The 26,990-nt window shown below is 39.8% G+C and overlaps 1 long non-coding RNA gene across 4 annotated transcripts; it reads right to left on the reverse strand.

Annotated features, from left to right (window-relative positions):
* Positions 1–5,818: 5,818 nt before the first annotated feature.
* On the reverse strand, positions 5,819–25,447 carry LOC128021614 (uncharacterized). 4 transcript variants are annotated; one of them, XR_008185614.1, is made up of 8 exons: positions 24,670–25,447; positions 22,075–23,224; positions 21,836–21,958; positions 10,727–12,522; positions 10,513–10,590; positions 10,217–10,333; positions 9,984–10,120; positions 5,819–7,235 (listed from the first exon to the last, which is right to left on the reverse strand). It is a non-coding gene; the product is annotated as an uncharacterized LOC128021614 (long non-coding RNA). The 4 variants fall into 4 exon arrangements; XR_008185615.1 differs by having other exon boundaries at positions 10,727–11,013; positions 12,338–12,522; positions 22,075–25,442; XR_008185616.1 differs by having other exon boundaries at positions 21,836–21,889; positions 22,075–25,446.
* Between the last annotated feature and the right edge of the window lie 1,543 nt (positions 25,448–26,990).

Raw genomic sequence — 26,990 nt, forward strand, 5'->3', positions numbered from 1 at the left:
ACGGGAAATTTCAACATTCATCTTTTTGTTCCTATCCCTCTGCTGACATAAAAAAATTCGAACTACAAAACTGCTGCATTAACTAACTTTAAGCGATTTGTGAAGCTAGGTCTAACATGACTTTAGTTACAGATTGGCGTGAAATCGTGCTCTCACAAAAACCACGCTATCTTAAAAAGCCCAACATCACGCTAAGGTTGCTTTCAAGTAAGCAAAACGATGCTTTGAAAACAGCTGTTTCGCTGGAAGGACAAGGAGTAGCAACAGGACAACAACACAGAGACTTGACAGGTCCGATTGAAGAGCTAACGGGATATTTTACAGGAAAATACCCATCCATTTGTGAACTGTACATGAGAATTCAATGACTTGTAGCTTCAGAACTATTCTGAAGTGTAGGCGCTCACAAAACAAACAAGTTAGCCGAAGATATCTATTATGCAAAAGTGCGACAGCAAGTCTCCGTCGGTACTCCACTATTTGTTGGGAATTTCATATGGATCCAAACCGTTAATAGTAACGATTTTGTCCACATACTGGTCCCTGGCATCCATATTTAGCGTATCCCTATAAATCCCATAATCTTTTCACGATTTTACTATCTTTTCTCTTTCTCCTAACTCTGCTTCTGCTCATTCATCTTGATGTATGTTTACATTCGAGAGGCTGCCAGCAGGACCACGACGTCCCAGAATGCAACGCGGCGCCCAAGCCCTATTCATAAAAAAATGGCTGAATTCCGTGACGTTCAGCAATTTCCATTTGTGACTGAATTCCGCGATTCAATCCCTGTCGCTTTGCAAACACAGACGGGGTGAATTTATGAATGAAAGTGTCAAAGTTCTGACACAAAACGAAGTTGTTACTCATCCTCACGCTTTTTAAAAGTTGTTAACGTATCACGTAGCCTAGTAGACTACTGTAGCGTTAGTAATTTATCATCTCAAAGTCTGTGCTTTTATTAAAGCTTAATTTCTTGATAGATAGATAATCCATATTTACCTCTTTCCTCCTGTGTCTCATGGTTCCCTCGCTTCGCGCGCACTGAGAAAGTTTTCCAAACAAACCAGTCTCTTGCATACTGTCTGACTCTATTGTCTCTTGCGACTCTGGCGTGCTCTCGTGCTGCTGCGTTCACTGCAGTCGGACATTGGAAGTTCGCGCTCGTAAATTTTCAAATTGGCCATAATTTTTAATTCGTTGCTGCCAACTGGGATGGCAGCAGGGGTGGCAAGGCTTTCATTTAGGGTGGCATTTGCCACCCTATGCCACCCCGGTAGATCCGCCCCTGCTTCGGCGACCAGCTGAGAGAAAACTCTGTCATGGTGGCTAATGCTACCAGACTAGTGGAGCTGAATGTCACTGAGATTAAAGAGTGCAAGCTCAAGATTCAAGCGATAGAAAAAGAAATGCCCCATCTTGTAAAGGACAACGAGGAGCTGAAAGATAAAGACACGGAGATGGAGCGTTACAAGAGACGATGGAACCTTAAAATACATGGTTTGAAAGAAAAATTCAATGAAAACACCAGAGACATTGTCAAGAGTATAACTTCTAGATTAGGGCCGCAGTGGGACACATCGATGGATTTGGTAGTTGATACTGTGCACTGCATCGGGAGAAAATAAGAGGGGAGAGACCGTCAGGTTATTATCCAGTTCACCATGAGATTTCACCGTGACGCCATCTGGAAACTATCCAAAAACTCTAAGGTTTGCAAAGATCTGGGGATTCATTTCAAGCAAGACTTTTGCAAAGCTGACAGGGAGGCTCGTGCAGCTGCATGGCCGAAGATGGAGTAGGCCAGGGCGGCAGGCCAGAATGTGTACTACAGAGGACATGTGGGCTACATCAACGGTAACAGGGTTACTCTGGATAAGACAGAGCTTTGGACAAAAGCATGTCATTTTCCTCTCAAGTAACAGATTGAGATTTATACCTCAGACTTTATACAGTAATCCGGCGAAACACGGAAGTAAAGCAGAGCCGCCATTACTGCGTGCCTTGCTGCTAAGGAAGTAGCAGAATTAGCGTGTTGGTCCCGTAGGCGGCTGTAGCAGATGTTAGCTGTACGAAAAGTTATTTTGTCCATTGATGCCGGGAAGAGCGTGTTATGTGGTTGGCTGTTTTAACAACAGCACAAAACTACAGGCCTGGAATAAAACAGTTTGTGAAATTCACGAACCTTTGTTGCACATTGACCGCCCATGTTTACGGCCATACGGAATACACAGATTTCCTGGTCGAGCGGAGAAGCATTTATTGTTTGAATTTCGTAATAAAATTGACAGAATCTGAGAGATTAGATTTTTTTTTCTATCATAAGTATCCTGCTCGGTCTTGTCTGTCAGTCTCTGTGTCCTCTTTGCTCTGTGATTTTTCTGTGCATGAGAAAATGGATGTGTGGCGTGAGAGCGTCTGAAAATCATCAATTGCGTGTGTCTCACATTTTATTGCATTTGTATTAGTTGTTTGAAGAGTAAACAAAAAATCTGTGGGTCTTAACGCAATTACAATTGGCAAGTCGGTCGGACTAAAAGGGGAAAAAATAATGAATTGGGTCGGTCGGGTTATTGGCAAACAAGAATATTTTTAAGGATGGCCTAATAGTTATTTGAAGGTTGTGAACATATAGCAACACAGCTAGTAATGACAGCATTAGGTTTTATTGTTGTCATCAATTAATGCACTTCTTAATTGCATTACCTTACATATTTTTACATTATTACGTCAATAAATTGCTTTTATCAGTAAGTTTTGGCCACTGCCTGACATCATCTACCCAATGTTCCCTTTCCCCAGACATTTTCTTTAATGAGCAGGAACCGCTTTCACTTAACACTAGGGGTCTAAGAGATTTTGTTAAAAGGAAATCAGTATTCCTTTTTTGTAAAAAAGGAAAAGGCACAATGCTTCTCCAAGAAACTCATTCTGTTGAAATCGATGAAAAATTATGGTCAAACCAGGGTGGAGATAAAATACTTTTTTTTCATGGTTCTAATAGGTCAGCAGGTATTGCTATACTTTTAAACAATTTCCTTGGAAAACCACTGCCAGGGACAGTTGTGGTCATTGGATAATATGCGTTTTTGAAATAGAGGATCGTTTTTTGATTCTGGGAAATATATATGGATATAATAATCAAAACCAAAACAAAATTGTGACGAGTGGGGCGGGGCCGAGAGACGTGGGAAAAGCAGCAGTGCGTCTGGGAACCGGAATTTTTTTTTTTTCCTCTCTCCCCTCTCTCGTCCCTGTCGCTCCTCCTTCCATCTCCTTTTCTCTCGCCTCGTCTGTCCTACCCCCAGGTTCCTGCAGGTCCCTGTAAGCGGTCCCCCACCGGAGGGAAGGGGGGGGGGGGGAGTAGAGCGCAGTCTCGAGGGTACCCCCCCGGCCTGCGAGGGGCGATGGGGGTATGTGACGAGTGGGGCGGGGCCGAGAAACGTGGGTACAAGGAGTGAGGCCAGGTGTAGTGATTGGAGATGAGCTACACCTGCAACCCACCACCTGTCTCGAGTCCCACGTAGGAGATGGAAGTATATAAAACTGGAGCGACGACCGTGAAGGACGAGAGAGGACCAGGCCTGGGCCATATTTTATGTTTTGCTTTTTATTTTGTGCGCACAAGTCGGCCGTGAGGGGCTGGTGCGCTGTTTTGTGTTTATTTTCAATATTAAAATGATGTTTTGATTGTGCGCCGGTTCCCGCCTCCTTCTTCCCGATGATTACAAAGGTTTTATCATTACAAAAATATTGATTGATGATGTTATAAGAGTTGTAAAGGATTTAGGTAAAAGGTATCCAACTGAAAACTTTATTTTCGGAGGTGACTTTAATATGGTAATAGATAATTGGCTTGATAGATCTCCCTCAAAATATACAAGACATCATTACAATGCCATATTGCTTAACTTTTGTAGTGTGTTTAATTTAATAGATGTATGGTGGACTAAAAACCCTTGTGTCCAAGCCTTCATTTGATTGATGGTTCAGTGAAATCTAGATTAGATTTCTGGCTGGTCTCTGAATTTAGATCTTGTCTGGAGCCAAGCACTACAGTTTCTTCTGCACCTTTAACTGACCACTGTATGGTTAAACTTATTCTTAAACCTGCTAACACAGATCAAAGGCCAAAAGGGTACTGGAAATTTAACTCAAGTCTTCTAAACAGTGAAACTTTTTGTCAAAAAATTAGAGCTATAATAAATAATGTTACTGGAGATTCAAATAAAAAAAAACTTGTAGAGAAAAATGGCAGCTGTTTGATTCAGATGGTTGTATGGATTTATTTACTGTTCGTTAAAAAAAAAAATCCAATCAGAATGTGTCTCATATCACTGGAAAAGTCGTGTTGTGCAGTTTCAAATGAGTCCAACCTCAGTGTTGTGTGTTGTTCGCAGTTCGAGAGATCAGGGGTAAAGTAGGCCTTGTTGAGGTCATTCAGAGCTTTGTTGTGGACCTATTCTCACCAAAATATTTGTCTATGAGACAAATCTTAAGCTATCTTCACATATTTTGTTCAAATTAAAGCTTAACATTTACTGTGTCTTGTTCAGAAAGTGGAAGAGGAGATTTACAGTTGAGTCTGTATCAGGGCCTTTGCACAGCGGCAGCTGTTTAATTGAGATGCCTGTACGGATTTATTTACTGTTCATTAAAACAAAATCCAATCAGAATGTGTCTCATATCACTGGAAAGCTCGTGTTGTGCAGTTTAAGACAACAGGGGTCAAGTAGGCCTTCTCTCGAGGTCATTCTAAGCTAAACGCCGAAAATACTGGCTGAATTGGGTTTATTGTAATGATTATTATTAACTTTCCTTTTGGACTAAATTAATGTGTTTGGGTTTGATGGAAAGGGGGAATTCAGGGCTACAAATTGACCTACCATCCAATCAGTAGTAGCGACGGGCGGTGTGTACAAAGGGCAGGGACTTATTTAACGGGAGCTTATGACCTGCGCTTACTGGGAATTCCTCGTTGATGGGAAATAGTTTCAATCCCCAGTCCCGATCACAAGCAGGGTTCAGCAGGTTACCCGAGCCTCTCGGCGCAGAGTAGACACACGCTGATCCCCCCATTGTGGCGCACGTGCAGCCCCGGACATCTAAGGGCATCACAGACCTGTTATTGCTCCATCTCGCGTGGCTGAACGCCACTTGTCCCTCTAAGAAGTTTAACGCTGACCGCATGGGGCCGCGTGACTATTTAACAAGCCGGAGTCTCGTTCGTTATCGGAAAGAACCAGACAAATCGCTCCACCAACTAAGAACAGCCATGCACCACCACCCACAGAATCGAGAAAGAGCTATCAATCTGTCAATCCTTTCCGTGTCCGGGCCGGGTGAGGTTTCCCGTGTTGAGTCAAATTAAGCCGCAGGGTCCACTCCTGGTGGTGCCCTTCCGTCAATTCCTTTAAGTTTCAGCTTTGCAACCATACTCCCCCAAACCCAAAGACTCATGGTTTCCCGCACGCTGCCCGGCGGGTCATGGGAATAACGCTGCAGGATCGCGGGTCGGCATCGTTTACGGTTACTATGACCCTATTGAACTAATCTCTTGTACTAACTATATTTTCATGTTTTTTTTTTTAAATTAAAAAATCTTTGCAATTAATGAAAGGGTTAGGCCATCCATCATCATCACAGCCTCCAAAGCCCTGCTTTGCCTTCATGACGTCCGTTCTTTTAGGCAAAAGCTTTTGCCCCTCTGTTCTCGCACATCTTGCTCCGGGTCCAAGAATTTTCTCGCAATATAACATCCATCCCTCACAATCACATCCCCCTCAATCTCGGCTGTCAATTAAAAAAAGAGAGAACATCTGTAGCACATTTTATTCTGGCAACACGAAGGAACTATAAACAACAAAGCACAGCTTAAAAATTAACAATAAATAGAATGACAACAAGAACAAAACTGATGAACTGGCAGAGACTGAAAAAAGAAAGAAATTTAAATAGCAGCAGTTAAAAGAATATGTCAACCCCAGAACCTTAAACAAGAACAAAAATTAAGCAATGACAGCGTGGTTGCACTGCTTTTCTCTCCGCAGGTCCCGGCTGTCTGTATTCAGGAGGCCAGAGCATTTCCCCAGGTTTTTTTTATTTATTCGATGCCTATATTCATCTCACCATCATCTGCTTCATTAGCCCAAAAAGGTCACAATCGGACATAGTGTCCCTCTGTTCAGCTCCTTAGAGAGCTCCAGAATCTGCTTGGTCAGATCTTTTTCAGTCAGAGAGCTCCACTTGTGTAGCGATGTTGTCCAACAGATCGACCAATTAGGTTGTAGAAAATTTTTCAAACATGATACTAATTATGTGCTACATATGAAAAGGAACAAATTAATATTTACATACACGGGTAGTGCAATAACAACATAAAATATAAATACATTTTATCCAGGCCTATGAGTCAGCAGCAAATCTGCCCTCTTCGGTAAAATCAGGTTAACAATAAATCACCGGGGGATTTAAATTTTATCCTGGGATCACCCAGAAATGCAAGGCCAGTGCTTTAAAACTATAAATTACGGAGTAAAATTTCCTCTGCCCCACAAGTCCTGGCTCAACAATTTTAATTATGTGCTACATATGAAATGGAGCAAATATATATTTACATACACAGGAAGTGCAATAAAAACATAAAATAAATAATTACATTTTACCCAGGCCTATGAGTCAGCAGCAAATCTGCCCTCTTCGGTGAGATCAGGTCACCTGGGGAGAATTTTATCTAGGGATCACCCAAAAACCAGGTTAATAATAAATCTCCAGGGGAGAATTTTATCCTGGGATCACCCAGAAATGTAAGGGCATATAAATTACAGAATAGAATTTCCAACATATCTACATAAAAAATTTGTTAAAAAACTATGAATGGCACATAGATCTTGCTAAACTGTGGTCTGTTCTTGACAACAAATTTAGGCCTAACTCAACAGTACCCTGAGAGGCGCCACAAGTTTCAAAATTAACAATGTTAGTCTCCAGTGAAAAGCCTGAATCTAGGTTATATATTATCACTGAAGTAAATGTGATCATGTTGAAGAGAGAGCCAGGCCTATGATTCAGCAGCAAATCTGCCCTCTTCGGAGACCATTCTGTAGTGTTGATTTCCCACTGCCGTCGAATGGGCCATGTAGTGTGTGACCGATGCCTTCTGCTCCTCTGTGAAGTTTGCAGCCACTTCTGTCTCAACGGTCCTGCGTATCTGCTGGCTTTTGATATTGGGCACACTGTAAAAAATAAGTGTAATTTTAACTGTAAAATTTTGTAAAAACGCTACGGAAAAAAACTGATAATAGGTTAACAGTAAGTTCCCGTACTATATACAGGGGAAAACTGTAAAAGATCTAACAAAGCATTTAATGTAAATTTACAGTAAAATTCTGTTAATTATACAGCTTTTAGAAGTAAAAAAAGAACAAATCAATGTATAATTTACAGTCTAAAACTGTAAACTGATATTCCCAGAATTCCCTGCGTGACACTCCACGTTTGAAAGTATTTTGTTTAAATAATCATGTTTTTAAATAGTTCTTGTTATCAGTTATGTACATTTGAGCTTCATGTTACATCTTCTGTTGCTTAATGAAAGTTTTTTGCATTATTTAAGTATCACGTGTGTTACCATGATGGTGTTTTGTGTTTCCATAAATGTGCACCTTCTATATGTTAATATTAGAGCCCGACCGATATGGATTTTTGGGGGCCGATGCCGATATTAACTCGAAAAGAGCCGATTTATAAGCCGATATTTTGATTTTGAAAATAAACTGGATATTAGACCCATTTCCTATAAGCTGCACTTACATAACATTCAATGGCAAAATATCTGCCTGTTCTATGTATGTGGGCTGTATAAACCATTTTCCAGAAGGGATTTATGTAAAAAAAAAGCCTTAGATTACGGTCTCAATCACTAAACAATTGCACATCAAAAGTATATATTTTTTAACGATCAAAAAACAGTCTGATTTTAAACATTTAACACTTTTACTTTCTTCCAGTTGAAGCTGATTTTAACAGTCTGTGTGTGTACTGTAAATAAATTATAATACTAAAGTTAAAGTTAAAGTATTTGCAGAAGTAGTCCCACACTTTTGCTGCTACATCATTCACCTTTTTCAGCCATCTGTAGGGCAGAAAGAGAGACATAGAAAGAATAAGCATGTGTATTAATAATATCACCATGTATCATTACTCATGTCATCATTAGAATTATAATAATAATAAACAGGGATCTCCTACATAGGCAAAAATGAGAAATATATATATATTTTTTTATTTGTCAAGCAATAGGTATTAACCTCTTTATATTTAACAATATTATTTCAACATTTTCCTGTTATGTCTGTAAAGCTGCTTTGAAACAATATGTAAGAAAAAAAAAGAAAAGAAAAAAGCGCTTGTTCAGCTCACATTTATTTACATGTCCCCTCTGATTTAATCATTTCTGACGCACCTACTGTAGTTACTGTAACTACACTACATTTGCTCTCACAGACACATTCACAACGGACCCGTATATCTTCTCCTCTTCTCTTTGTGCAGTCTGAATCAAAATGGTTAACGTTAGTGCCATGAACACACCGCTGTCAATTTTGAGAAGAACCACCTTCAAACAAGTTAATAGCAAGCATTTAAGGGGCCTGCTAAAAAGGAAGCTATATTAGCGTTAGAGTAACGTAACCAGCCTGAATTCACCAAATTGTTCCCTGGGCCTGAGGGTAGCCTCTTCTTCCTTGCTTCTCTCTTAATTCTCATCAGCAGGACTAGCGCTATCGCTCGCTTCTTACAACGGGACAGATACATGTTTGCTGCTGACCGAAAAGAGGAACAACAGACTATGAAAGAGCTCCCGCTAAAAGTTTTTAAAACTCCGCCTACGCCATAGCGCAGAGCAGGGCAAATCGCGTTGTATCTGAAGGGCAACGCTAAACCCAGCGGCCAAGCGCTGTGCATACCGCGTCCTGTGTGAAAGGCCCATTACGCGGTCATTATGTGGGAAACACACCGCAATAGAATAAGCACTAAACGCTAACTTTATAGTTCGACCTCTTATTAACGTTCGCGATCTTCCACTGATAAACATGGTATTAGCTTTGTGGCTAATCTAATATAGCAATGCATTAGCGGCTGTAAGTGATGTTACAGAATATTTAGAAGTGATAATGATAGGACCGTTAACTAGAACTACCACACCGTTTTTATATACAGTGTATGAACTAAATCTACAATCATTTCACATGACGAACGACAGACTCACCTGGGTGGCTTGGCTGATCGCTTTCTTCTTTGTGGATTTCTGGCGCTGTTGCAACTCTGGAGCTGCAGACCGCCCTCTGGTGGGCAAACTATGCAACACTCATAACATGAGTGAAGAATATGAGACTGTTTCTCATGTTTCATCGGCCGTTATAAACGCCGATGCCGATTTAAATGCAATTAGCTCATATCGGCCGATAATATCGGCCGGCCGATATATCGGTCGGGCTCTAGTTAATATATACTTCTGCTTGTGGTGAAGCTACTTGTGATGAGCTTTGATACTTCATGTGGCTTTCTCTTATACAGTACCATCTTTATTATTATGGTGGTTGTCAGTATTTTCAAGGTACAAAACAGATTTAATTTTGTGTGTTGTTGAATTTACTGGTTTATATTCACATTTTCTTGTTTGTAAATTACAGCTTTATATTGTAAAATTAACAGTTTTTGACGTAAATGTGTTTACAGTTTTCTGTATTTTTACAAAATTATTCTGGCAACCACAGCTGCCAAAAAGTTTTTGTAAAAACAACAAGAAATTTTTTACAGTGCAGATTGTAGCTGAAATGGGGCAGAAATATCAGATGAAACTCCAAAACTTGAATTATATATATTCTAGAGGCTGATTCATTTAATAAATGCACAAATACATTATTAGTTGAATGCTAATCCAACAGATATTTTTGGATTTATGGACTGCTGTTAATACTTACCGTGCGTGCAGACGAGAGAGGTCATTGGTTGCACTCCTGATCTTTGTGCCCGATGAAGAAACAAATAACCTGTTTCCATGACCTACATCTGGCCGGATGCAGTAAGGGTGGATCCAGGTGTAGTATGTGTCCAGGATCTGCAGAGGCAAAAAATCTGTTAATATCTGTTGGTTCATTGCTGGTGTTACTGTATTTCATGGTAAGGCAATTTAGCCTGTACAAAGTTTACTTACTGCTCCCTCCTCCATTGTCAGGGCAAACACAGTGATCTGCATTGTCGCAGTCTTGTGTTCGCTGACAGCCACACACACCTTTCCCCCAGAATTTTTTCTTTCATCCCACTCTGTTGTCTGAAAAAATAAAAAAACACAGAGAAATCTCCTAATATAATCTGTTTAGGCTGATGCCCCCACAAAAACTGAGGTCTTATCACTTGCTGTTATTCCCTCCCTCTGGAAGTGACCGAGGATCAGGATTGCTTCACAGTAGTAGCAGAACATGGTCTTTTCGTATGAAGCCACGTGGTCACCTTTCAGCAGCCTTGGCCTTCCGGAGGACTGCCTGGCACTCCTGAAGCCTCATCTCACCCTCAAGGAACCGGTCATACCTAGAATGGCATACAAGACAGCAATACAGCGAAGAATTACACATATGTCTGTATCACATAACCCCAGATTTACAGCCAGCACATAAGTACTATCAACATGGAGGAAGTCATGAAATAAAACTAAATGGAAACTGACCTGGTTTTACAAGCGACCTTGCTGTTCGACTTCGCCACTGGCTTTCTGAGGGAACCGAGGAGGTCGATGTAGGCTTGGCTCTTCCTGTAGAAGTCAGCATCTGCTGCAGCCAAGTTGAGGTGGGTCTTCAGATACTGAACAAACCAGATCATGTTCTTGATGTAGTTCAGTATGGTGGCTGGTCAGCGTGTCAGAGTTGGGTGAGGTAGTCCTTGGTCTCAGTGGACTAAACTGACTTCATCCCCACTTGGCTGGATGTATCTCAGCATTCTGGAGACGTTGTCTACCTGTGATAAAGAAAAAGAGAAGTGTGAGATGATGCAGTGAGAAGAAAAGCCACACACCAGCCAGCCACACACAGACACCCCTAATAAAGCTGTGTTTTATCTGAGTTCCCTTCTTTTATGGAACGCAATAGCTGCTCTACATGTGCTGTGCTACTATATATTAAAACATTTCCCAGTTACACAGAGCAATACGGAACAGACTAGTCCTCACTTTAAATGAGCTCACATAAATAGTTAACTGACCGTTAACTGACCTGAATTTACTACATTTCTTGTGATCTTATGAATCACTGGCAACTCCTAAATAACTGGTTTGTACATAATGCTATACTTCATTGAGAAATGATAAATTGATCATGAATAAAGTATGAAAATACAATTATTAAACACATTATAGATATGGTTTTAAATCAAGAATAAAGCATTTATATCTGTATTTATAAACTGCTTATTACTGTCTATTAATGCTTTATAAATTATGAATTTTCTGTTGACTAATGCTTAAGTAATGATTAATAGTGTGCAGTTATTATAAAGTGTTACCCATCAATCATGTATCACAATTATGTCAATGTAAACATAATTAGTTTTGACCGTTTAAGCTTTGTGCAAACATAGCAAACTAAAATAAAACATACTCAACAGTATCTTTCACCAAAGTTTCACAGTATTACAGTACAAACTGTAGTGGAAATATTACTGGGTCACAACCACACTGTAAAGTTGGTAACAACAGTAAAAATGTAAACAGTAAAACATTAACTAGTGCACTTACATCATTTGTATGACTCTTTGCACTTACACTTTTTATGCCTCACAATTGTTAATGTACTGAACATGTAAGCTAAACATAACTACAGTCTTACTACAGTTCACCATTTAAGCTTTGTGCAAACACGGCAAACTAAAATAATGCATACTGAACTTGTCTTTGGCCCAAATGTCATAACATTACAGTACAAACTATACTGTAATTAAAATATTACCAGGTCACAACCAAACTACAGAGGTGTAACAATGGTAACAATATCCCAATTTAAATACTGCACATCAATTGTAGAACTCTGTGCATTTAAATATTTAAACATACTTTTTATTTTTCATAAATGGATAATGGAGTAATTTGATTGGTGGATAAATCCCAATACAAAGGGTGGTGTTAAAGTATCACAGAGAGACGTTTCTTAAGCAAAAAGCTGGTTTGCTAGAGACTGAACTCTAGGCTTGAGAGCAATCTATCCCATTGTCATTAGTACATGCTGGATGAAATCAAACGTGTTGGTCAGTGATTTTGGGTAATTCAGGTCTAGTGCATAAATCAAACCGAAGAGATGACAGATGGCCTGTGGGAGGTCCCACATTTTTCCATCACCACTTGGCCTTCAAGAATTATTCCAATAGAAGAAGTCAAGTGCAAGGAGTTGGGGGGCTGAAGATCTGTTGGGGGGCTGTGTCCCCGAATAAGATCCCCACTGGCACATCAAGGATAGTGTTGTGATGATCAGACACCTAGTGAAAAAACAGGTATAAATATAGTATTGTGATCAGGAATCAAAGGTTTATCATCAATGCATGCTCATCAGAATACGCACCAAGTTTGTAAAAAAAAAAAAACAACAACAAAAAAAAACTAATCACTAACCCTAATCCAACTTTATATTGACATGTATGCATTTGATTTTATGTAAATGTAGATGCTTCATGCATACACTTTTTAAAGTATGCATTATAAATTACGTTTATTATTTTGAAGACTTGAAAAAAGTTGGCTACATTTGTATATAAAAGGAATACTTCACCCAAAAATAAAATGTACTGACACTCAGGCCTTTCAATATGAGTTTGTTAAAGGCCTTCTGAATTGACTCAACGGTTTTAAGAAAAATATTCATATTTAAAACTTTTTAACGTAAAATATCCAGCTTCCAGTGGACCATTTTCGACTTACAGAAAAAGAGCAAGTGATGTGACGAATGATGTACCTTAAAGGTACAATATGTAATTTTTTACCGCTAGAAGGCACGTATTCAAAACAAAAAAACAAACAAACAAAGGTTTAGTTTGATGACAACAGAGACTGAGTGTGGAATTATGGGAGTGGTCGTCTTCATCCCCACAGCTAATGCAATCCGACAGGACTCGGGTAGAAATCATGTTCATGGATGAGCGGTTTTAAAGGGCGAGAGGCCTATTGTTTTCCTTAGGATTATTTTTTATTCTTATTATTATTATTATTAAGGCTCAAGCCCAAAGGGCGAGAGGCCTATTGTTTTCCTTAGGATTATTTATTATTATTATTATTATTATTATTATTATTTTCCAACGTCTCGGGGGCTTTTGGGGCCCTTAACATGATTAAAAAGTCTTGAAAATTGGCACACACATTGGAACCTGCGGCCATTAGGGCCGGGCAGAGACTGATACACGGGCGTGGCACAGGGGCTCTACAGCGCCCCCTGGAATATGGAGGGCTATATATCATACATACTTGCTCGTAGACGTATGAAACTCGGTACACATATAGATCTCATCAATCCAAGTATTGCATGTCATAGGCTCCGCCCAACAGGAAGTCAGCTATTTAGAGTTATGTAAAAAGTGCATGCTCTGGAACTTGATATACTTGTCATAGGTTTTTTACCCAATTGCCACAAAACTCGGTCAACATGATCTCAAGGGGGGGGGGGGGGGCGCTGCTGAGGTGTGCATGGAGTAGACGTGTTTTATCGAGCTCCTCCACACCAAGTTTCTTCAACGAGTGAAACTAAATGCCGCCTTCATTTTTATTTCAATTAGTAAACACCTGGATGTGCAAAATGCCTTTAAAATCGGCAAAAGCCTCAAAAAGTTCCAGCCCTCAGCCATCGGCTAGTTGTGACGAAGCTAATCCTGCCGCTAGCCAAGCCTCTGCCGACGACAATACAGTGAAGTGAAAGTGAAGTGTCATTCAGCCAAGTATGGTGACCCATACTCAGAATTTGTGCTCTGCATTTAACCCATCCGAAATGCACACACACAGAGCAGTGAACACACACACACACACTGTGAACACACACCCGGAGCAGTGGGCAGCCATTTATGCTGCGGCGCCCGGGGAGCAGTTAGGGGTTCGATGCCTTGCTCAAGGGCACCTAAGTCGTGGTATTGAAGGTGGAGAGAGAACTGTACATGCACTATCCCCACCCACAATTCCGAATTCCGTCTGGCCCGAGACTAGAACCCACAACCCTTTGATTGGGAGTCCGACTCTCTAACCATTAGGCCACGACTTCCCCAACACCGTCGATGTAGGAAAAGATATCAAACAGGATTCTTGCGACAATAAATGAAAGATTTGACAAGTTTGAGGAAGACTTTAGGTCTCTACAGACATCGGTACGGGATTTCGCGGAGAGAGTGGAGACTGTTGAGGGTCAAACACGAGACCACGAGGACCGCCTGTGCTCTCTCGAAGCGACTTTGACTGATTTGCAAAAGACCAATAAAGCTCTTAAAGCGAAGGTCAACGACTTAGAAGGGCGATCTCGGCGCAACAATATAAAAATAATTGGTATCCCGGAGGGAGAGGAGAAAGGGAGACCGACCGAGTTTGTCGCGGCGCTAATTCCAAAACTACTGGGATAGACTCACTTTCAATGACCGCTTTTCATTGACCGTGCTCACTGCACGCTCAAGCCAAGGCCATCAGGTGAGGAGAGGCCTCGCCTCATTATTGCTCGAAGGAAAAGGAATTAATTCTTCGACTTCGCCGGGATCGCACCCTGGAATACAATGGTCACAGGGTTTAAATTTTTCCGGACTGCACCGCAGAAGTTATGGAACAGCGAAAGGCATTCAGCGACGTGATGCGCGACTTGAGAGAGCTAAAGACAACACACAGTCTCCGCTTTCCTGCGCGTCTCCGTGTTCAGCACAGTGGACAGTTCCAGACCTTCACTTACCCTGTAGAGGCTGCGAAATTTGTGGAGACTAAGCTAAGACCGGGGTAGAGACATATGCGCAACACTGGTATTACTCTTAAAATGCTTCATACTGCCTGTTGATACGTTATCATTTTTTTGTTTTCATCAAGAGTGTTTCCAAAACAGCATCTTTATAGACGGCATCATTGTTAATAGTTATAGATTAAAATGTTTGTAACTTGGAAGTGGAGTAGAGCGGGTTTTCCGCGATCGTAGTGACTGGTGATGGTTTTTCATACTACTTACATGCGAGTAGTGTTCTCGGGTCGAATTAGGGACAATGTGCTTCATTTCGGGGAAGCCAGGGGTGGGAGGGGATGGGTCGACTTTGTTCTAAGTTCTAAAAGTTTACATGTTCCTGTCTTATGTGCTGGTTTTTTTTTTTCTTCTCCAGTTTTTTTTTTCTTTTCTCTCTGGACTGCCTCATTTCAAGGTCTCAATTTTTGTTTTTGTAGAATTTGATGTCTAACATTACGGGAGAAGCCTTAACATTGGCTTCCCGGAATGTAAGAGGGCTTGGCCATGTAATTAAAAGAAGTAGAGTGTTTGCACATTTGAAATCACTCAAGGCTGGTATAATATTTCTCCAGGAAACCCACCTCAGTATAACTCATCAATGCAGACTCAGGACCAATTGGATATCACAAGTCTACCAGGCCTCATTCAATGCCAAAGCAAGAGGTGTAGCTATTCTTTTTCGTAAGAATGTTCCTTTTCGACTTTCATCCATGGTTACTGATCCCCAAGGTAGATATATAATGGTATATGGGCATATTAATGCTTTCCCAATAACTTTGCTTAATATATATGGCCCCAATTTTGATGACTCTGACTTTTTCCACAAAATCTTTACTCTTTACTCATTGCTCTTTTAAAGTTTGATCAAAAAGTTTTGACTAAAATATTGGCTTCCAGATTAGCACAACATATCTCAACAATTATTCATCCTGACCAAACTGGATTTATTCCAGGAAGGTTTTCATTCTTTAATGTCCGCCTACTACTTAATATTTTATATTCTGATCATCAGTTAGCCGACAATTCTGCAGTCGTTATTTCACTAGAATTCCAAAAAGCCTTCGATCAGATTGAGTGGCCATATATGTTTGAGACTTTGAAACAGTTCGGATTTGGCGACAAATTTATCAACTGGATCAAAATTGTTTACTTCCATCCGTCCTCATCTGTATTGACCAATGGTATTAGATCCAGCTCTTTTGAACTGAACCGGGGTGTACAACAAGGTGATCGTCTTTCACCTCTACTTTTTAACATTGCGCTCGAGCCATTAGCGGTAGGAATTAGAACTCATCCACATATCCATGGAATCTCTTTGGGCAATGCTGAAAGTATGATAAGCTTATATGCAGATGATCTCTTACTGTATATCACAGATCCTGTGGTTTCTGTCCCGAAAATCTTAGATTACATTGACACTTTTAGTAAACTTTCAGGATACACCATAAATTGGAGTAAAAGTGAATTTTTGCCCCTAACAAATAAATTAAGTGATACTTTTTTGAGCAGTATACCATTTAAAATAGTGGATGATCACTTTACATATCTCGGACTGAAAATTTCAAAGAACCCTAAGCGGCTGTTTAATTTAAATTTTTTAGACATGATTAATAAACTTAAACGAAGCATTGAAAGCTGGAAACTGCTCCCTTTATCGCTAATTGGCCGTGTGAATGTGATAAAGATGATTACTCTTCCTAAGTTTCTATATCTTTTTCAAAATCTCCCAATTTTTTTGCCGGCAACTTTTTTTAAGCAACTTGATTAAATAATTATTTCATTTGTATGGAATGGTAAAACACCTCGCATAGCAAAAGCCCACTTGCAAAAACCTTCTGATTGTGGAGGCCTTGGCCTTCCCAACTTTAAGCATTATTATTGGGCAGCAAATGCCAGGGCTCTCACTTTCTGGCAAAGGGGTATTCTGGATGATATGTAACCTGAGACTTCTCCTTTATGGGTACGTGCAGAGGCGATGTCAGTGCCAGAGTCTTCTCTCCCAGCTTTACTTTTTACAGAGTGTAAATCTATACATAAATTAGCTAGCAATCATTTTGTATTAAGAAATTCCCTCAAGATTTTGAATCAGATCAAAAAAATCTATAAACTACCAAAAGTCTCAGTCAATACACCAATATCATGCAAACCTTCATTTGAGCCTTCTCGGATTGATGGAGCTTTTTCAGGATGGAGAAAAAAAGGTTTATGCTGTATAGGAGATCTTTATATAGCAGATCAATTTGCATCCTTTTTGCAGCTTAAAAATACATTTGTACTCCCGCAGTCTCACTTCTTCCGTTATCTGCAAATTAGTGTGAGTGAGTGAGTGAAGTGAAGTGACATTCAGCCAAGTATGGTGACCCATACTCAGAATTTGTGCTCTGCATTTAACCCATCCAAAATGCACACACACAGAGCAGTGAACACACACACACACACACACACACACACACACTGTGAGCACACACCCGGAGCAGTGGGCAGCCATTTATGGGGAGCAGTTGGGGGTTCGATGCCTTGCTCAAGGGCACCTAAGTCGTGGTATTGAAGGTGGAGAGAGAGCTGTTCATGCACTACCCCCACCCACAATTCCGTCCGGCCCGAGACTAGAACTCACAACCCTTCAATTGGGAGTCCAACCCTCTAACCATTAGGCCATGACTTCCCATATTAGAAATTATGTAAAGAAAAATATTCCACAATTTATAAATAAACCTGAAAGCAATGTTATTCACACGCTTTTCTCCTCTAATCCTGAAACTAGACATTTGGTATCTCGTTTTGTTCAAGCTTTTACAACACCTATAAGCACCAAGCACCTTAAAATAGCCTGGTCTACTGAATTAAGCAACGACGTGTCTGATGAGATCTGGGAAGAAGGTCTGTCGAGAATAAAGAGTTGTTTTGTAAATTCAAGATATAAACTAATCCAGTTAAAAAGTTATGCATCGTATTCATTACTCCAAAACTAGATTGAACAAAATATTTCCCTCAATTTCTTCTCAATGTGATAGGTGCAAGATGGCAGATGGGACATTGGCACATTTATTTTGGTTTTGCCCTATTCTTTATGATTTTTGGTCTAACATTTTTAAATTGTTTTCAAGCATATGGAGTTAACATTCAGCCCGACCACAATCTGGCCATTTTGGGCTATTCTAATGTTATGGATACTATCCCTCGTACTCATCAGCACGCGCTAATGGTAGGCTTAATCGCAGCCAAAAAGATTATACTCTTCAATTGGAAAACCTCACAAGCTCCTTGTTTTCAGAGATGGTCAAATGAGATGCTTCATATCATTCAAATGGAACAGCTATGTTTTGGTGAGCTTGGCGCACTGAAAAGATTTGAAGCCACTTGGGGACCTCTCTTGAGTCTTTTGGAAGTTCAAAAATAATATACTCTGTAATCATATCCTTTTATTTTATTTATTCTTATTTTTTTTTAATTCGTACCAGTTTTATTTACTCCTCCAATGGTGATATTACTGATTTACAACACAACTGTGAATATTGTAAGTTATGCCTACTCTTAATAATTATTATGTATATATATTTGCTGACTGAGGCAATCCAGATGTTTTTTTTTGTGTGTATATCCTTGTTGTCTACTGTTGGTTGTTTATTTATGTTTCTGTGTTTGTTAATGCAACTTTAAATCTTTAAAAAAAAAAAAAAAAAAAAAACATGATCTCAAGACATTGCGGCTGAAAAATTGCCAGGGGATTTTTGATATCTCGAACGGTTTGCTCATGGCGAGGCGTTGAAAATTATGGCAAGAAATGAGAGGAAGTGTCTAATACCATCCACATACATTTTCTGATTTTAATCAAACTTCATCAGATTATTCGTTGTATGATGTCGATCACATATATGTGACTATAAGGAGTCAAAGTTATAGCGCCACCAAACGGCAGCAGGAAGTGTGTCATTTTCAAAATACTTTGAATTCAGCATCTTATTTTTACTCGATTTGCTTCAAACTTCATCAGAATAATGTTAAAACACAGCCGATATAAATCTGCAAGGGGGATATTGATATCTAAAAGTATTGTTGCCGTGGCAACATGTCAAACTGGAATACTTTTCAGGTGATTTTGAGGCATATAACATACTTAGAATTTCACGAAAATCTCAGAACACACATCAGTATTAGTGACAGCTAGACACTGGCAAAAGCTTATTAAAGGGCGTGGAAGAGGCACTCTATAGCGCCACCTTTTGTCAAAAGTGGGGGGGTTAGTTTTAGCTACAGACACCAAACTCGGTACATAAATTGTTCTTATCAAGACGGACAACTTTCTAATTCACAGTCATCAGCTACGACCACTAAAAACATAAAATATGCTATATTATACTATTGTTAGCAATTTCTTTATCATCCAATTTATCTGGTGTACACACTTTTATTTTCTTAATAAACTTGTTTGTTAGATTATAGACAGTTACAGTGGTCTATAATAAATATTAACGGGTTTTATTCAAGCTGTTTAGAATGATTGCAGTAGGCCATTTTTTTAAAAATGTAAATCCAAAAAAATAAATTAAATAAATAAATAAAAAACATTGGAAAACAATAACTGTTGTACTTTTTTGTTGTCAATGACGCGCATTACGTCAATAACAGGACAAAATAATACAAAGAGACATAACTACTTGTATAGATAGTCTATTTAAGTTTAAACATATATGACAACATATTTGTAGCTGCCGTCAGATGCAACTTCATATATTTCATTCATTATATGCACTTTACATTTAAAAGGTCAATTAATATAGAATAGATAAGTATTATATTTTTTGTTAATACATGTCAATTAATTTCATATTATTCAGCTAAAACCTTAGAAAAGGGGGAATCTATTTATTTTTTATTTTGTTCCGCTTGGGAATTATTTAAATGTTGCTATCAGAATAGTTTCCGGTGCACTACCTGTAAGAAGAGCTGCACGAGGTGCCGCACTAGTAACCCATGTCTGTAAGAGATAAGCCATAAGTGGTGCTAAGAAGAGTTTTTGTTTAAAGGAAGCTGTAACCCTCCAAGTTTATTCCTCTTGAGTCAGAGAGGCCAATGAGGTATGTGTTTTATCATCTTAACTGGCTTCCATATGTGAACGTTTGTTATGTGATCGTGTGTTAATGTATAATTAGCCAATTAAGTGTATTTACTTGCTGGTGGAAATGTGCACTTTATTTATTCGTTTGTATGTATTTTTTTGTTTATTATGTGTAAAACATCTCTTTTAGATGGTTAATTTAAGTTTGTGTATTTTCTTTCATAGTTCTGACGGCATTGTTGGGACATAAAAAAGGCTAAAAGACTAGCATGTACAAGACATGTTGAAGACTCGTGTCCAAATAAATGTCTGTTAAAACCAAGAACGAACTGAGCCTTTAATTCAACTCGAGGGGAGTAACAATATTACCTACACAAAAACAAGGATATCAACTAATGGCCAGGGGCGTAGCAAGCTTTTCAAAAGTGTGGGGGATGGATGTGGTTTGTTTATAAACAATAAAAACGATGAATACAGTGACAGAGGGGTACAAAATGCAGGGCTTAAAGTTCTCCGGCACCGTGCCGGATTTCTGGCTTGCAGCGTTTGGCTGGGAAAAAAAATAATCCTACATTTAAAAAAATAAAAATCATGGCCACATCCTCACATACACCCTAATCAAAACATTTTAAATGAAAACACACCAGACACACGTGTGCACCTGGGATGGAAATAAGCTCCACCCATGACACAACACACACACACACGCATGGCCTCTCTTCCTACATATGGGCCTTTCACACAGGACGCGGTATGCGCAAGGACGTTTTGTTGCTGCGTCGACCAAAGCGCAAGCGAAACGGTGCGCACGCCGCGGTCAAAGTTCAAAATAGTTCAACTTTTGCCGCTGCGCTCTGTGACGATTACCAGCGCGACCAATAGAATCGGGGGATCCAAACAAGCACGGAAATAAAAATGGATGAACGGCGAGTACTGTGTGTCAGTTTTTTCTGAGCTGTACGATACAAGTTTGAGGTCGTACCCACAGCCTCTTCTTCCTTGCTTCTCTCTTAATTCTTATCAGCAGGACTAGCGCTATCGCTCGCTTCTTACAACGGGACAGATACATGTTTGCTGCTGACCGAAAGGAGGAACCACAGACTATGAAAGAGCACCTGCTAAAAGTTTTTAAAACTCCGCCTACGCCATAGCACAGCGCAGCGCAAATCGCGTTGTTGTTGAAGGGCAAGCGGCAAGCGCCGCGCATACCGCATCCTGTGTGAAAGCCCCAATAGACCTCTTTCAAAAACTGTAACCCCTCATTTACACTGAACACGTGTGCGGCGCATTACGGCTGCGACACGGCAACTGGAGCTGATCGTGCCCATTCTAGTCAATGCTTGTGTTTACACCGGCCGCGACGCGGCACGTTTCAGAAGCTTCCCAGAAGCGGCTCTCCGCGCCGCTTCGCTAAATATAGGCGCCTAGTCTATTTTTGACGGACGCGTGTCCAAGTCGCACCGGAAATACAACATAAAAGTCAAAAATCCCTGTCAATTTCAAAATAAACACCCTGTGCAGACTCCCAAACGTATTGCATGTATATTGGCAATATATCCTTATTGGAGACAAGAAATGGATGACGAGAGATTCATTCTGGAATCAGAAAAACACATCGGACAGGCAAATCACGTGGTCTCACGCATCCAGTCGCTCCGCTTTTGATATGCTCCCGGTGTGAGTTGGCACCGCGTGGAGGACGGAATAAAACCTTGTCGCAGCCGTAATGCTCTGCACACGTGTTCAGTGTAAATGAGGGGTAAACATTCATTTCATTGCTCACCTGTGAACCTTCCTGTGCTCTCTCTGAAACTGATGCCTCCAGCAACTTCCTCTCCTAAAGTGGTAATAATGGGCAGTGGTAAAGGAATAGGGACAAACAGTTCCAGCTGTGTTTGAAAAAAACCTAAGTGAATATTGAAAAGTAATATCATGAAATAAACACAAACAATATCTAATGGGAATAGGCTACTGTTGTTTAATGTCAAAATTTTTCAACTTTCAGCTTTCAACTTCACTTACATGATTTCTCTTGAAAAAGGTGTCAATCTTTTCTCCTGCCACTTTCTTTTTTGCATTTTAATGATACTGCGTGACAAAAAGACAGTGGTAAGCTTGATAGTGACATGGGTCTGACAGGACTGTGACTGCTAAATTTTGCTTACTTGCGCCCTGAAAAGGGGAGAAAAAAAACGCCCACAAAAAGCTTTTTCTCTAGTGGTATAAATAATGTAACAATTTACTGTTTTTAAACATTAAAATAATATAGACTTTTCTTTCATAGTTCTTCAACAGGTATGGAAACAATGTCAGCATTTCTCACTTTTTTCTCCTCAACAGGTAACGTTACAATCAAACACAACAGGTAAGTATCCACAAAAGTTTTCAGCTAATCAACAAACAATGCTCAAAATATCAAAATCAGTTGCACTGGCAATGAACCCATGAATACACTGCTTAACAATGGCAGTTTGTCCCCCCTCCTTTTCAATTCCCTGCCTTCTTCATCACAGTTATGTTATACATTGCATGCCACTTAACGTTACATAACCAAATTTAGCTAGCTGCTGAACAATATCCCAATAATAGCAATTAGCATAAGTCTAAAAAATAATAAATATAATACCGAAAACACTCGACATGTCAACAAAACATCTTCCCAAACACATATCAAGCTTATTTAAAAACCTCGAAAGCACAAACACTCATTCAAAGTACCTTGAAAAGGGAGATGTAAATAACCATAACCATAAGTTCCCGCCTCCTCAGCATGAGCTGACCGATAACACCCCAAGAGAGGCGGGACTTAAGGCAGAACAGCCAATCATCAGCTGGTCACACTCAAAGCCGGTGTCATGTTTGAGAGGGAGGCAGAGAGGAGGCAGCCGCAGCGAGTGTACACACAGAGTGGCCAGAGAAACGGAGGAGCGACTGTAGTAAGGCGTTTGTGCAATACTGCGGAAAAACTGCAGAAAACGTGCGGGTGTTGAACCCTCTCACCGTGAAAAGTGTGGGTGTATCCCCCACGGGTGCGACGCCCCTGGAACTTTTCCTTGACATAAACAATAAATAATCAAACCTCGGATCCATTGCTTGACAGAACTCCCAGTGGCGGCTCCAGACAATTTTGATTGGGGGGGCAATGGGGGGTCCTGGTCATTTCAAGGGGGGTCTCATGAAAACCAACAAAAAATACAGTGGACACGGTTAATAACTGTATATTACTGCTACTAAACAACAAAAACAACACAGCATATCAACTACTTTGTTTTTAATTAATCAATTGCAGTTTGCAAACAATATGCTCAAACTTTAAAGGGTTGGCGCTTTAAATTGTTCGTGTCACCAATACGCATTAATCCACAAATGACTTAAGCGGTTAACTTTTTTAACGTGGCTGACAGTCCCTCTGAACAGGGCCATGCAGAGACCTTTGGAGGGGCAGGTGGTCAAAGTATAAAAGGGGCACATGGAACAAGGCTTTAAATGGTGCTTCTCAAAATATCAATACAGCAATATATTTTACAAATGCTTTGATGCAGTTCTGAAAAAGAAACAATAGAGAAGACAATTTTAAGTTTAAAATAATAATAGCTCTGGGATTAGAAACTGAAATGTATTAAATTGTCCCTACCTGATGGCTTTTTCTTCTCTGTTCTACAGAATAATTAAGAACAGCTGTTATAGTAAAACTATAGAAAACACTTGTGCCTCTACATTTTCCTCTTTCTCACCAGCCTCTGTCTCCTGGCTTGCCTTTCCCTGCTCTCTTTCTGTCACTTGTGCCTCTACATTTCCCTCTTTTTCTTCCTCTGTCTCCATCTCCTCATTTGATCTATTACTTTCCACTCTCTGTCCATCTAGGAACAAGGCTCAATTGACTATTTCAGCATTAATCTATTATTTTAACCATCACTACTGCTCTTGCACCTAATTAATAAGTCCACTTTAAATATTGATTCAAAACATTAAAAAAATGATACACTGGAATATAGTGATTCATATTTTTATTACTGTTGTAGTTGTTGTCTAAAATCGAACACCTTTGCAATGTAAACAAATGACGGGCTACATTTGTTATTCATATCCTACACAGTGCACTTTGATGTCAGGTATATTATTTTTTTTTACATTGATATTTTTACATTTATTTCCAGTGAGATATTATTAAGTTTACAGGCTAAAGTGGACTTGCTGTGGTAAACACTGTTGCTATTGTAGAAAAAATATATATTTGCGTCACATTTAAAATATAATTATATTTTAATTCATTTCTGAATTGTTTTTATTTTTATAATGATAATTCAGAGAATGAGAAAATCTGAATAATCCTTACCAGTGTTGTGATAATTATTTTTTAGGCACTCTATGTGTTAAAAAATAAATAAGTACTGTAATATAATAAGAATTTAGTCAAATAACATAAAAAAGACCAGACCCTTCGATGCCTGTGAAACTTTTCTCCCTCAAACAGCACGCTAGTGTTACTTCTACACTACAGGCTACACACAGCAATATAAACAACATATCTGCATGTTCTCACATCACATCGTTCTTGTAAAATAATAATAAGTAAATAAACATCAGAATCACTTCGCTAAGAATGAAACACCTTACCAGCTGCCACAGTGTTGAAAATGTCCTTTAGCAATTAAAAAATGCTCGTGAGGAATACTCCCAGTCTGATGGGGTCATGAGATCATCATGTTGGTCATTTTATTTACGGCTAAATTATTATTAATAAATTGTACTAATATTATGATTGGGCGTGGGCAGGCATTCACAAAAGGAAATGTTATCACACAAAAAAAATTCGAGGAAATTTTGCTTTGACAAAGGGTCACTTAAGGGGCAAAGGAGCAGGTGCTCAAGTGAACCGGTTGTTTCGGACAATTCGATCAAATGAAACCAGTTGGAAAAAAAAACGGTTCACCGGTTCTTTTGCGCTCGATGTAATGTCATTCGCGATTACTGCCCTTCATTCAAGTCTTCGGTTTACCAGCGCTCATAACACTAGCACAGAATCAGTTCAGAATAAATCATCAAAAGAATCAGATACCATGCGCAGTATCATCTGCTCCTCGGTTCTCTAATCCGACACGTCCAACAGAAACAGAAACATAGACAGTAAAAGAAATGGACACAGCGACCCCATTGGAACTCAATTGAGACGAAAGAAACGAAACGGTAACCGTCTGCTCCAAGGGGGCTGGCCACTGCGGTCAAGCCAGCCGCGCTTTGAATGGGCTGGCCGACTGGAACCAAGTGCGACACGCATTTGTTCCGCCTGTCACATCAGGTCGATTGTTCCGCCTGTCACATCAGGTCGAATTATTGTGATACATTGTGCTGCATTGTAGCCTATCGAAGGCGCCGCGACTGATCAAATGCGCAGTTGTTTGGTGTGATTTTACGATTCCAAATTTAGGGGGGCCAGAGGGGGGGCCAAGCTTGGTGACACGGGGGCACTGGCCACCCCCCCTAAAACCGCCAGTGAGAACTCCCCGAAGCCTGCCCCATCCGCGATACTGATCGGTCTCATGTCCTTACAATTGAACGAAATTAATTTATCCGTTATGGCCTCTTGTCGTGTTGCAGACAAAGAGCTTGTGGCAGGCGATGCAAAGTAACGTTAAGTGTCAAGACATGACTGTTTAGCTGGAGTTCCACACATTATGCCATGCTCATTTAGGTGCACATTTTATTAAATTGACGATGAAATCAAGAGACAATTATTTTATTAAACAACCTGCTTATTTGCATCATGTTAAACCCAAACCTGTTCAATTTGTATCAATTGTAAACCTATAATAGTAAAATGTCTTTTACATTCAGCAGGTGTTTATTTTGTAGTTTTTTTTTCACACGTCAAATGCGATTAGATTGATTATCCGAAATAGCTACTGATTTGGATAAATTATTATTAGATGACTGTCAAGTAAATGTCAACCAATAACAGCAAGGAACGCATGTAAATGCAATTTAAATGACACAAGTAAAAAGCTGCTTTTGGTGCACTACAAAAATATTTTTATTTTGAAAGGAACCATAAAAACGCGTTTCAAACTTTACCATGCAAACAACTTTTTCTGAACATATTTTCACAACATAGGCTACTTCGAACACAGGCTTACAGTCTTCAGGTGAATAGAAGTGCGCGAGTGCATTGATTCACATGTTGCTGGTCCCTGGTGTGTTTCTCCGCGGACAGTAGTTTCGCGTGTGCGCCCAGTCCCCGGTGGCGGAGCAGAACGGGCACACGGGCAGAGGATCCGTCCGTCTCGTGCCTTCAGCCTGTGACTCGTGTAAACCAGCGCCGTCTCTCCGTTTTGTCTGCAGAATCCGCAGGTGTCTCGCGGGGTGCCCAGGTCATGGCTGGAGGAGGAGGAGGTGCTGGAGGCGCTGCTGGTGGAGCCGGCTCTCAGCGGACCCTCCGCGGGTGTCCCGTCCTCAGCGGAGGCACGTGCTCCTATTGGTTGTGATCGTGTAAATTACTGCTGTTGTTGACATTGTAACTTTTTCAACTAGGCCTACATGCCAGCTTGTACTATTAAAAATAAGTTGGCAGAACCTAGCAGTAAACAGCCTTACAAACAAACAATTCTAAAACCCGTAAAAAAAAAAAAAATATTAACTACACTTAATTTAAAAACTTAAAAAAGTGTAAAAAGTTTTTTTCTGCCTTTGTTAACTTTTTTTTTTTTTTTTTTTTTTTTGAGTTAATGTAATGTGTTATTTGGAATATTTATACCAATAAACATTCTGAGAGCATGCACTCCAGGCTGGGCCATCTTTGATTTATCAAAAAAGATGATCTTGTATCTTAATTAGAAATTATAAAACCTTAATTTGTGTGTGTGTGTGTGTGTGTGTCTTAACATATTTAACATATTAATATATTAACACATTATTAAACAACCATATTCAACCACATATAA

Source organism: Carassius gibelio, chromosome A10 (genome assembly GCF_023724105.1).
Source record: "Carassius gibelio isolate Cgi1373 ecotype wild population from Czech Republic chromosome A10, carGib1.2-hapl.c, whole genome shotgun sequence".
Classification (NCBI taxonomy): domain Eukaryota; kingdom Metazoa; phylum Chordata; class Actinopteri; order Cypriniformes; family Cyprinidae; genus Carassius; species Carassius gibelio.